Genomic DNA, 13,696 nt, shown 5'->3' with positions numbered 1-13,696 from the left:
GCTGTTATGGCTGAAATAGATCACTTTGTTACATGGTAAAATTTTAAAATCAATGCAGCGAAGTCTGAGGCCCTCGATGTCTCCCTCCCTAAATCCATATAGGATTCCATCCAGTCCAACTTTCCCTTTGCCTGGCCCTCACAGGGTATCAAATACTTAGGAATTCCTATTCATAGAGACCTCTCCCATCTATGTTATCTTAATTTTGGGCCCTTTATTGAACAATTCCATACAGACCACGGTTGGCAAGTTAGAACTGTAAGATTCACTACGTGAACCACTGGTGTTTTGTGGAAAAGCACATGTACACCGCGTTCCAAATTATTATGCAAAAAGTGTTTAGGAGTGATAAGGGAAGAATTTGTTTGTTTGTCAGTTAAACTCATTGATGGTGATGTGTGTCAGGGCTCTTTATATCACTGTAAGCAATTGCAGACACCTGTGCTAATTAGTTTGGCAGGTGTGTCCAATGAAAGGCAAGACTACTTAAGAAGGCTGTCTCACATTATTAAGCAGCCTACATTTTCTGCCAAAATGGGAAAGAAAAAGGATGTGTCGGCTGCTGAGAAGCAACAAATTGTGGAGTGTTTAGGTCAAGGCATGACTACAATCAACATTGTGCGATGATCAGGATGAAGTGTCTTGGCAATCAAGAAGTATGTAGCTGATTCACAGTACACACGTGTGCGTGCTGATAAGGGCAAATTGAGGACTCTTTCCTACAGGCAATTACGTCAGGTTGAAAGAGCAGCGGCAAAAAAGCCTTGTCATAGCAGCAGACAAGTTTTTGAAGCTGCTTGTGCCTCCAACGTCCCCCGAACAACAAGATGCAGGGTCCTTCAGAGGTTTTCAGCTGTGCATACGCCATCCTGTCGACCTCCTCTATCCACTTCACACAAGCAGAAACGGCTCCAGTGGGCCAAACATTACATGAAGACTGATTTCAAAACTGTTTTGTTCACGGATGAGTGCCGTGCAGCGCTCGATGGTGCAGATGAATGGAGTGGAGGATGGCTGGTTGATGGACACCCACGCAAACACGGCTACAGCGCCAACAAGGAGGAGGTGGAGTAATGTTTTGGGCTGGAATCATGGGGAGAGAGATTGTCGGCCCCTTTAGGATCCCTGAAGGCGCTAAAGATGAACTCCATAATGTATGTGGATTTTCTCAAACAGCACTTCCTGCCATGGTTCAAGAAGAAGAACCGTGTATTTCACAGCAAGATCATTTTTCTGCATGATAATGCACCATCTCATGCTGCACATAAAACATCTGCATCTCTGGCTGATATGGGCATAAAAGGGGACAAACTTATGGTGTGACCCCCATGCTCCCCTGACCTCTACCCCATTCAGAACCTTTGGAGCATCATTAAAAGGAGTGTCTATGATGGCGGGAGGCAGTTCACATCTAAGCAACAGCTCTGGGAGGGTATTCTGTCCTCATGCAAAACAATTGAAGCAGAAACCATCCAAAACCTGACAAATTCAATGGACGAGAGAGTTCAGAAGCTCCTTTCGAACAAGGGGTCCTATGTGAAAATGTAACATCACCTAGAATAAAGTTTTGAGTTGAAAACTGTTTGATTTCAGTTTCTAACAACCTGCTAATGCTTATAATTTCAAAAATGACCATTTTTTTGGTCTTTATTAAAATGAAAAGGTTGATCGAAAAGTTTGGGGGATCTAAGAGTGTGGCAACCCAGTAGTCATGATTACTTCGAATTCTGACAATATGAGGGTCATGCTGCAGGTAGTGCAGCAAGAAGGCACTTATGTGTCTTGCGCATCTCGGAGCCCCAAAATTATTTTCCGGGCTAGATGCAGCTAAAAATTATTTTTAATTTTAAATCTGGTGAAGCTTATTATAGATGGCCTAATAGGATCAGTGCTGCACACTGCTACAAAGCCCAAATTATTTTCCAGTCAAGATACAGATAAACATGATTAGTAATTTGAAAGCTTAAAACGGTTGGTAGGGTGATTTTAACCAATCATCAAGCTTTTACTCTCCCCAGGATGACACAGGGGTAGAAAAGTCGTTTCGGATCCATGATTTGTTCATCTTTATGAACGTGAGTCTGTCTACATTATCAGTGGAGAGCCGCGTGCGCTTATCTGTCAGCACACCACCAGCAGCGCTGAACACACGTTCAGACAGAACGCTGGCTGCGGGGCATGACAAGATCTCCAAGGCGTAAGTGGCTAGCTCCGGCCATTTATCCAGATTGGAAGCCCAAAAAGAGCAAGGGTCCAGTGACACAGTCGTGGCTTCAATGTTTACTTGGAGATACTCCTGTACCATCGTCTCTAGGCGTTGACTATGTGTCAGACTTCTTGTCTCCTGTGGCCTTGCAAAGGATGGGCTAAAAAAGTGGTGAAATGATTCCGCAAAATTGATGTTACCAGCAGATACTGTGGTTCTGTTACGGTTTGAGTGCTGAACACTTGACGGTCCCACGGTTGGCAAGTTGGAACTGTGAGATTCACTACGTGCACCACTGGTATTTTGTGGAAAAGCACATGTAAGATTCTGCAACAGTCTCTGCTGATACTCCTGCATGCGTGCATCCCTTTCTATGGCAGGAATAATTTCTGCAAATTTACTTTTGTACCGGGGATCTAACAGTGTGGCAACCCAGTAGTCAGGATTATTTCTAATTCTCACAATTCGAGGGTCATGTTGCAGGTAGTGCAGCAAGAAGGCACTCATGTGTGTTGCGCATCCAGGAGCACCAAGTCCCTGTTGTGTTGGTGGCGAGGTAACAATCATGCTTCCTTCCTCTGTCCTCTCCCCCCAACCTCGCACAACAGAAATGTGATCAAGGTCTCCCTCATCTGATGAGTCTTCCATCAGTTCGTCCTCCACTTCTTCCTGGGCTCCTGCACCTTCCTCACTAGTTTGGCTGCTACCATGCGCCCTGGTAAAATCATCTCCCCCACCCTCACATGCCTGCCGCCTTGGTGCTGCCGACCGTCTGGACCTTGCAGATGTTAGCCCTTCCGCATACAACTCCTCCTCCTCTACTTCCTCCACCTCCTCTTGTGCCACCACCTGACTCCGAATTCTGTTTAACATGTGCTCCAGCATGTAAATCACCGGAATAGTCATGCTGATAATGGCATCGTCAGCACTAAATATCTTCGTCGCCATTTCAAAACTGTGCAGAAGGGTGCATAGGTCCCTGATCTGAGAGCACTCCTCCAGCGTGATTTGCCCCACCTCTGAATCTCGGTGGCCCAGGCTATACGTCAGAACGTATTGCACCAGGGCTTGTCGGTGCTGCCACAGTCGCTGCAACATGTGCAGAGTTGAATTCCACCGGGTAGGCACATCGCATTTTAGCCGGTGAAGTGGCAGGCCCAACGACTTCTGTAGAGATGTAAGTCGCTGAGCTGCGGGATGCGAACGGCGGAAGTAAGCACACAGCGACCGTGCCCTCTGCAGAAGGCCATCTAGTCTGGGATAGTGGGCTAAAAATTGCTGGACAACCAGGTTCAACACGTGAGCCATACAAGGCACGTGTGTGACATTGCCCCGGCGAAGGGCCGCACCCAGGTTTGCAGCATTGTCGCACACGGCCTTGCCTGGTTTCAGGTCCAGTGGAGACAACCATTCATGAAATTGGTTCTCCAGAGCTGACCACAACTCCTCAGCTGTGTGACTCACATTTCCCAGACATTTCAATGTAAAAACCGCCTGATGACTAGAGATGAGCGTTGTTCTACTCGAACTGTTCGCCAATCTCAAATTCGAGCTGTTTTGGGCGGTGTTCGAGCCGGTCGGCGAACACGAACAATTTGAGAAAAATTCGGCTGTTCGAGGTTATGTTCGATAACTGTTCGTGCACCAAAATCATAACTGGATTTTTTCTCAGTAATGATGAAAATTAATGTTAATACGCAGTTTGAGTGTACAGCGGGGCGGGGGGAGGGGCAGGGGATGGATCTCTGCAGGAACAATGAAGATCTCCATTTTTTTTTCTCTTTTCCGCATTTGCAGTGGGGAGGTGCAATCTGTCAGCCTATCAGCAGCGCACACACGGAGCGAAGTGCTTTTTTTCACACAAGCAAGGGCATGTGTGATTGGCAGTGTATGTCACATGTCCTTGCCCTATAAGACCAAGCCATTTTCCCCGTCGCCACCATTTTCTCACTGCTGCAGCTGCGTGTTAGACGGCACCGCTGTTGCTGTGTGCGCTATACCTTGTTAATTTCAAGCCAATTTTCGCACAAATATACAGATAGCTTGGGAGTAGGGAATAGTTGTGATTGCAGTCCTTTTAAGGACTAGGTTACAGCATTTCCTACGACTTTTATCAGGCAGGTCTGTGCTCTTAAATAGATAGATTGTGGGAGTAAAGACTAATTGTAATTGGAGTCCTTTTCAGGACTAGGTTACATCAGTTCCTATCAGTTTTTGCCAGGCAGGTCTGTGCCAGTGCTGTGCAAGTTTTTTTCACAGCATTTGGCTGAATCTAGCAAAGCTAATCCTTTTTGGCCTATTGCAGAGTGTGTTAGTCAGTGGAGTAGCCTATCTGTGTTGCAAGATATACCACCTGTGTATAGAATACCAATTTTTTTACTGCACCTAGTGAAGTAAAATCTTTTGGGCATAGCATCATTCTATTAGTCCATCTATACTGACCTCCATCAGGTTGCAAACTGAATATAATTTTTTTCTGCATCTAGCTCTGAAAAAATATTTGGGCTTCTAGCAGTGTGTGGGACTTGGTCTATTAGTCCATCTATACTGACCTCCATCAGGTTGCAAATTAAAAATAATTTTTTTCTTCATTTAGCTCTGAAAAAATATTTGGGCTTCTAGCAGTGTGTGGGACTTGTTCTATTAGTCCTTCTATACTGACCTCCAGCAGGGTGCAAATTGAATATAATTTTTTTCTGCATCTAGCTCTGAAAAAATATTTGGGCTTCTAGCGGTGTGTGGGACTTGGTCTATTAGTCCATCTATACTGACCTCCATCAGGTTGCAAATTAAAAATAATTTTTTTCTGCATCTAGCTCTGAAAAAATATTTGGGCTTCTAGCAGTGTGTGGACTTGATCTATTAGTCTATCTATACTGACCTCCATCAGGTTGCAAATTAAAAATAATTTTTTTCTGCATCTAGCTCTGAAAAAATATTTGGGCTTCTAGCAGTGTGTGGGACTTGGTCTATTAGTCCATCTATACTGACCTCCATCAGGTTGCAAATTAAAAATAATTTTTTTCTGCATCTAACCCAGCCAATAGTTTTGGCCTAATACCACAGTTTGGCCACTCAGCTCTGCTCGGTTACCATCCATTGTTTTTTTGTGCAAACAACTCCAGAGTTGTGAATTAGTTAACCACCAAAATGAGTGGAAAAAGGCCTGCTGCTGGTGGAAAGGGGAATAGGCGTGTTGGGAAGGGGAAAAAAGGTTGTGTCCGTGGGGTAGGTGCAGAAGAAAGACCATCTTCCAGCCAAACTAAAATGTCTACTTCTTTTAGCGGACAATGTGATAAGATCCCTTTCTTACGGCCACGCCAATCGCTACAAATTCCAGATGAGGCACAAAAACAGCAGGTGCTTCAACGGATATCAAGTGCTCCTTTAAGTGGGCTCTCCTCCACATCAACTTCAACATCACAAATACTCCAGTCCTCAAAGGTGTCACCCAAATCGCACTTGCTTCCTCACAGCTCCCAAATCTCCAGCTGCCCGTCTGAGTATGAGGTAGAACAGATGGTTGAGTCTGCAGAGCTGTTTACTCATACTATAGCCTGGGAATTAGAGGTCGACTCCAGCGCTTCTTTGAATCCAGACGAGGAAATGATCTGCACTGATGCCCAGAATCTTTATGAGTCGGATCCAGGACCAGACGCAGAAGGTTCTGACCATAATGTAGACCCTCATTCCCAAACTGTAACTCCTGTTGGTGGAGACAATGAGGAAGACGATGATAAGACTCAAATACCTGATTGGAGCGACAACTTTAGTTTTTTGTCAGGGCAGGAACAGGTTGGCTCTGAGGACGACGGGTGTGATAACGCACAGGGTGATGATGATGAGGTCGGAGATCCCACTTACTATCAACCCACAGTCAGCCAAGAGATGAGGTCAGCAGAGGAGGTGGAGGAAGATGCTAGTGACGACGAGGTCAGGTTGCGCCTTCCTGGACAGAGACGTAGTACTGGAAGCACGTCAACAACTGCATCCTCAAACACAACTCTGCCTCTCACCACAAGTCGTGGTGGCTCTTCAGGTCGCATGGGTGCTAAGCCTTGCATAGCCTGGGCATTTTTTCAGATCGATAAAGATGACCCAACTCGTGTTATCTGTAACATTTGTCAGCAAAAGCTAAGTAGAGGCCAAAAAATACATAGTTTGAGTACTTCATGCATGAACCGGCACATGGACATGAAGCATAAGTTGCAGTGGGAAGCTCAGTGTGCTACAATGCGGCCTAGCCGGCCGGGCCAACCACCGTCTGCCATATCTTGTGCATCCGCAGCCTCTTCATCCTCTGTGACTGGGGGGACAGCAGTCACACCTGTTTTGGGGCGCAGACCTGCCACCTCTTTACCCGCAACAGCCAGCGTGATTGGCAGGTCATCATTTTCTTTGGAGGTGGTAACACCAGCTGGTCTTGAGCGCTGTCCGACATCGATAGCACCACCTTTGGATCAAGGCAACCTAACATGTCCGCCTGCATCTTCCTCACAGACCGGCAGTTTGCCGGGGACACCCTTATCAACCCCGTCTAAGCACAATAGCCAGCCCTCGGTCCCTCAGATGTGGACAAGTAAAAGACCATTTCCTCCTAGCCATGAGAAAGCTAAGAGGTTGAATTTCACCATCTGCAAGCTCTTGGCTACAGAAATGCTGCCTTTCCGCCTGGTGGACACAGAGGATTTTCGAGACCTTATGTCCGTCGCAGTGCCCCAGTACCAGATGCCCAGTCGGCACTACTTCTCAAAGAAAGGTGTGCCTGCGCTCCACCAGCATGTCGCACACAACATCACCGCTTCTTTGAGAAACTCTGTGTGTGACAGGGTGCATTTCACCACAGACACTTGGACGAGTAGGCATGGACAGGGGCGTTACATGTCGCTGACTGGGCACTGGGTAACTATGGTGACAGCAGGACAAGGGACTGCTGTCCAAGTCTTGCCGTCCCCACGAGTTGTGCGTCAATCCTCTTTATGTCATTTTTCCTCCACTGCTTCTGCCTCCTCAACCTCCTCTCGGTCTTCCACCTGCACCCAAAGCCTGTCTGGTCATGCCACAAGCTTTCTAGCTGCGCAGAAGGGATCCTGCACACCTCCTTACTATGCTGGCAGTAGGGCTCAACGTCATCAGGCGGTTTTTACATTGAAATGTCTGGGAAATGTGAGTCACACAGCTGAGGAGTTGTGGTCAGCTCTGGAGAACCAATTTCATGAATGGTTGTCTCCACTGGACCTGAAACCAGGGAAGGCCGTGTGCGACAATGCTGCAAACCTGGGTGCGGCCCTTCGCCGGGGCAATGTCACACACGTGCCTTGTATGGCTCACGTGTTGAACCTGGTTGTCCAGCAATTTTTAGCCCACTATCCCAGACTAGATGGCCTTCTGCAGAGGGCACGGTCGCTGTGTGCTCACTTCCGCCGTTCGCATCCCGCAGCTCAGCGACTTACATCTCTACAGAAGTCGTTGGGCCTGCCACTTCACCGGCTAAAATGCGATGTGCCTACCCGGTGGAATTCAACTCTGCACATGTTGCAGCGACTGTGGCAGCACCGACAAGCCCTGGTGCAATACGTTCTGACGTATAGCCTGGGCCAACGAGATTCAGAGGTGGGGCAAATCACGCTGGAGGAGTGGTCTCAGATCAGGGACCTATGCACCCTTCTGCACAGTTTTGAAATGGCGACGAAGATGTTTAGTGCTGACGATGCCATTATCAGCATGACTATTCCGGTGATTTACATGCTGGAGCACATGTTAAACAGAATTCGGAGTCAGGTGGTGGCACAAGAGGAGGTGGAGGAAGTAGAGGAGGAGGAGTTGTATGCGGAAGGGCTAACATCTGCAAGGTCCAGACGGTCGGCAGCACCAAGGCGGCAGGCATGTGAGGGTGGGGGAGATGATTTTACCAGGGCGCATGGTAGCAGCCAAACTAGTGAGGAAGGTGCAGGAGCCCAGGAAGAAGTGGAGGACGAACTGATGAAAGACTCATCAGATGAGGGAGACCTTGATCACATTTCTGTTGTGCGAGGTTGGGGGGAGAGGACAGAGGAAGGAAGCATGATTGCTACCTCGCCACCAACACAACAGGGACTTGGTGCTCCTGGATGCGCAACACACATGAGTGCCTTCTTGCTGCACTACCTGCAACATGACCCTCGAATTGTGAGAATTAGAAATAATCCTGACTACTGGGTTGCCACACTGTTAGATCCCCGGTACAAAAGTAAATTTGCAGAAATTATTCCTGCCATAGAAAGGGATGCACGCATGCAGGAGTATCAGCAGAGACTGTTGCAGAATCTTACATGTGCTTTTCCACAAAATACCAGTGGTGCACGTAGTGAATCTCACAGTTCCAACTTGCCAACCGTGGGACCGTCAAGTGTTCAGCACTCAAACCGTAACAGAACCACAGTATCTGCTGGTAACATCAATTTTGCGGAATCATTTCACCACTTTTTTAGCCCATCCTTTGCAAGGCCACAGGAGACAAGAAGTCTGACACATAGTCAACGCCTAGAGACGATGGTACAGGAGTATCTCCAAGTAAACATTGAAGCCACGACTGTGTCACTGGACCCTTGCTCTTTTTGGGCTTCCAATCTGGATAAATGGCCGGAGCTAGCCACTTACGCCTTGGAGATCTTGTCATGCCCCGCAGCCAGCGTTCTGTCTGAACGTGTGTTCAGCGCTGCTGGTGGTGTGCTGACAGATAAGCGCACGCGGCTCTCCACTGATAATGTAGACAGACTCACGTTCATAAAGATGAACAAATCATGGATCCGAAACGACTTTTCTACCCCTGTGTCATCCTGGGGAGAGTAAAAGCTTGATGATTGGTTAAAATCACCCTACCAAACGTTTTAAGCTTTCAAATTACTAATCATGTTTATCTGTATCTTGACTGGAAAATAATTTGGGCTTTGTAGCAGTGTGCAGCACTGATCCTATTAGGCCATCTATAATAAGCTTCACCAGATTTAAAATTAAAAATAATTTTTAGCTGCATCTAGCCCGGAAAATAATTTTGGGGCTCCGAGATGCGCAAGACACATAAGTGCCTTCTTGCTGCACTACCTGCAGCATGACCCTCATATTGTCAGAATTCGAAGTAATCATGACTACTGGGTTGCCACACTCTTAGATCCCCCAAACTTTTCGATCAACCTTTTCATTTTAATAAAGAACAAAAAAATGGTCATTTTTGAAATTATAAGCATTAGCAGGTTGTTAGAAACTGAAATCAAACAGTTTTCAACTCAAAACTTTATTCTAGGTGATGTTACATTTTCACATAGGACCCCTTGTTCGAAAGGAGCTTCTGAACTCTCTCGTCCATTGAATTTGTCAGGTTTTGGATGGTTTCTGCTTCAATTGTTTTGCATGAGGACAGAATACCCTCCCAGAGCTGTTGCTTAGATGTGAACTGCATCCCGCCATCATAGACACTCCTTTTAATGATGCTCCAAAGGTTCTGAATGGGGTAGAGGTCAGGGGAGCATGGGGGTCACACCATAAGTTTGTCCCCTTTTATGCCCATATCAGCCAGAGATGCAGATGTTTTATGTGCAGCATGAGATGGTGCATTATCATGCAGAAAAATGATCTTGCTGTGAAATACACGGTTCTTCTTCTTGAACCATGGCAGGAAGTGCTGTTTGAGAAAATCCACATACATTATGGAGTTCATCTTTAGCGCCTTCAGGGATCCTAAAGGGGCCGACAATCTCTCTCCCCATGATTCCAGCCCAAAACATTACTCCACCTCCTCCTTGTTGGCGCTGTAGCCGTGTTTGCGTGGGGTGTCCATCAACCAGCCATCCTCCACTCCATTCATCTGGACCATCGAGCGCTGCACGGCACTCATCCGTGAACAAACCAGTTTTGAAATCAGTCTTCATGTAATGTTTGGCCCACTGGAGCCGTTTCTGCTTGTGTGAAGTGGATAGAGGAGGTCGACAGGATGGCATATGCACAGCTGCAAACCTCTGAAGGACCCTGCATCTTGTTGTTCGGGGGACGTTGGAGGCACAAGCAGCTTCAAAAACTTGTCTGCTGCTATGACAAGGCTTTTTTGCCGCTGCTCTTTCAACCTGACGTAATTGCCTGTAGGAAAGAGTCCTCAATTTGCCCTTATCAGCACGCACACGTGTGTACTGTGAATCAGCTACATACTTCTTGATTGCCAAGACACTTCATCCTGATCATCGCACAATGTTGATTGTAGTCATGCCTTGACCTAAACACTCCACAATTTGTTGCTTCTCAGCAGCCGACACATCCTTTTTCTTTCCCATTTTGGCAGAAAATGTAGGCTGCTTAATAATGTGAGAGAGCCTTCTTAAGTAGTCTTGCCTTTCATTGGACACACCTGCCAAACTAATTAGCACAGGTGTCTGCAATTGCTTACAGTGATATAAAGAGCCCTGACACACATCACCATCAATGAGTTTAACTGACAAACAAACAAATTCTTCCCTTATCACTCCTAAATACTTTTTGCATAATAATTTGGAACGCGGTGTACATGTGCTTTTCCACAAAACACCAGTGGTTCACGTAGTGAATCTTACAGTTCTAACTTGCCAACCGTGGTCTGTATGGAATTGTTCAATAAAGGGCCCAAAATTAAGATAACATAGATGCGAGAGGTCTCTATGAATAGGAATTCCTAAGTATTTGATACCCTGTGAGGGCCAGGCAAAGGGAAAGTTGGACTGGATGGAATCCTATATGGATTTAGGGAGGGAGACATCGAGGGCCTCAGACTTTGCTGCATTGATTTTAAAATTTTACCATGTAACAAAGTGATCTATTTCAGCCATAACAGCAGGGATGGATATATGTGATTGAGTGATATATACTAGGACATCATCAGCAAATAGAGAGCACTTGTACTCGGTGCCTCCCACCTCAATCCACCTAATATTGGGGTTATGGCGAATTGATGAGAGCAGGTGCTCCGTCACTAGGATGTATAAGAGAGGGGACAGAGGACATCCCTGCCTTGTCCCATTGGTGATTGTGAAAGGTGATGAAAATGTTCTGACGCACCCCCTGGGCCTTGGGACACCCGGAGCCGAACCCTTTTTGGTGGATGCTGGTGGTTGTAGTCTTCGTGGCGGCGATCCGGTTCCGTGGCTCAGGGCGGTCAAACCAGTGGCGGAACTATTTATGTGGTTTTGATGTTTAAATGTCCGACTACGCCACCCGTGGATTGCGGTCAGAGTGAACCGCCGCTATAGGGCAGACCGCTAAGGCTGGTGTTGTGGGTGCAGCAGAGCGTAGCATAACTCCCCACGGGAGGAGTATAGCCTCAGGGCAGTGTATGCGGAGGATGGGGTGATGGTGCAGGGCAGCAGCAGTAACGACACGGAGTCAGTGATGCAGTTCAGGGCCTTTACTCACAGTTCTTATTATCCAGACCACGTCTGCAGGTAACGGCTGCCCACGTCGTACTGTGCTCACCAGGTGAGGGGCTCAGACATCTCCCAGATAACTTTGGAGCGCTTCACAGGACCCCCTTTGTGTGTCCTTTGTCTGGCCTTTCTTACCAACACTTCTGTCCGGCTGCCTCGGGCCTCCTCTTGGTAAACTTGGCGCCAGTTTCCCTGACCCTATGTGGTGCCTTCCTAGCGGGTGGAGCAAGGGGCTGCGCCACATAAAATGTCAGAGCCTCCGGTTTCTAGCTGAGGGTCGTTTCCTGCCTCCACTAGTTCGGGGACCGGTCTCCCCCTTTGGCCTGACCCCTCCACGCAGGTGGATTCGGGCGTGCGGTGGCGACTCTCCCGTCCGCACCCCTGGGATCCCTTCATTCCTCGTTCCTGGAGCCTTCTCCGCTCCTCTTCCTTCCTTCTCCCTCTTGCAGGCCTGGGCCTCTGTTACTAGGCCCGCCTCCGGAGCAGAGCTCATGCAGAGCCCCTGCTCCCTGCCACTTCTGCTCAGACTTCTCTGCACTGAACTAAGATGGTGCCCACCTTTTATACTCCCTTCTCAATGCACCCAGGAACTGCTTCCTCCCTGCTCCTGCACTGCAGGGTTCCCCTTCCTCAGTGTTCCCTCCCCCCACTCCAGCCAGGGACAGGGACTGTCGTGCCCATCTCAGGGGCATATTGGTCGCCCTGCCCCACGGCAATGTGGTGTAATGCATGCAGGTGTCGGGTCCTGATCCACACTCCATCCTTATGACGCGCCCCCTGGGCCATATTCTTTAGGGGAATATCCGGAGCCGGATCAGATGGGAGTTGTAGTCTTCCGAGTGGCTGTGACCCGGTCCGTGCCCAGGGTGTCAAGCTCAGAGTATGTGGCAGTCCTACAGATGTTATAAAGTTCTTAATGTCGACTACGCCACCCGTTGTATTGCGGTCACTATGGCCGCCGCTGCAGCAGGGTCCGCTGAGGCTGATGGTGTTGGTGCAGCTTTTGGTAGTATAACCCCCAACGGGTGGGGTATAGCCTCAGGGGGTCAGGTGCAGAGGATGGGGGTTGTGGTGGTGCAGCATAGATGTTAAGTGAAGACAGAGTCGGGTTGTGCAGTTTAAGGTATTTACTCACTGCTGATGTTCCGGTCACTCCAGCTTCAAGTGACCACCCGAGCCGTGCTGCGTCCACCAGGTCCTGGACTCAGCAAACCCCCAAACAAGTCCGGAGCGTGACCCTGAGCTCTCCTTCTGTCCTTTCCTCTGGCCGTCCCCACTAGTGATCCACCTAGGTCCAGCTCCCTCGGGCCTTCTGTTGGGAGACCCTTGGCCTTGGGTTCCCTGACCCTCCACGTGGTTTGCCTTCGGGGTGGATGTGGTGGGTGGCCGTGGCAGATCCTGCCCACGGCCTCCGGTCTCTGGCTAGGGTGTGCTTTTGCCCCCACCAGTTTGGGATCCGGTACCCTATTGCCAACTCTTCACCCTCTGGTCTAATTTGGGCTCTTGGAGTTCCTTCTTTCTCCCCCTCTGGGTCTTTCTTTCTCCTCTCTCTCTCTGGGCCTTGGAGCTGCTCTTCTCCTCTGCTCTCTTCCTCTGCTCTGCTCTGACAAAAGACTGACAGACTGACCCTGTTCTTTGATGGTACCCACCTTATATACACCCTCTATGTGTGAGCTCAGGTGACCAGCACCCAATGAGCTCCTATCTTTACCCAGGCTGCTCCCCCTATCAGCCCCTACACTACTTGGGATGTACCACCCCCCTCCCACTCCAGCCAGGAACAGACTCGGTCGTACCTGCACATTTCTAAGTGGGAGTACCGTCGGCCTGCCCCTCGGAAATGGGATGTGTGTAGTGCATGCAGCCTACCGAGCTCAGGTCCACACTCCATCCTTACCCGGGAGTGGAATATCACACCTCTGGGTTGAGGTGCAATACCCCTGTAGCAGCCGAATCCTCAGGGTGCTACACTTATCTGAGAGTGAGATATCACACCTCTGGGTGAGGTGCAATACGTCTGTAGCAACCGAGCCCTCGGTGCTACAGTTCCATTTATCTTCAGCCT

This window comes from Phyllobates terribilis, unplaced genomic scaffold, assembly GCF_046119375.1.
Source record: "Phyllobates terribilis strain yellow unplaced genomic scaffold, ASM4611937v1 Scaffold_4__5_contigs__length_816908805, whole genome shotgun sequence".
NCBI lineage: Eukaryota > Metazoa > Chordata > Amphibia > Anura > Dendrobatidae > Phyllobates > Phyllobates terribilis.
Note: the sequence above shows the minus strand (reverse complement) of the source record.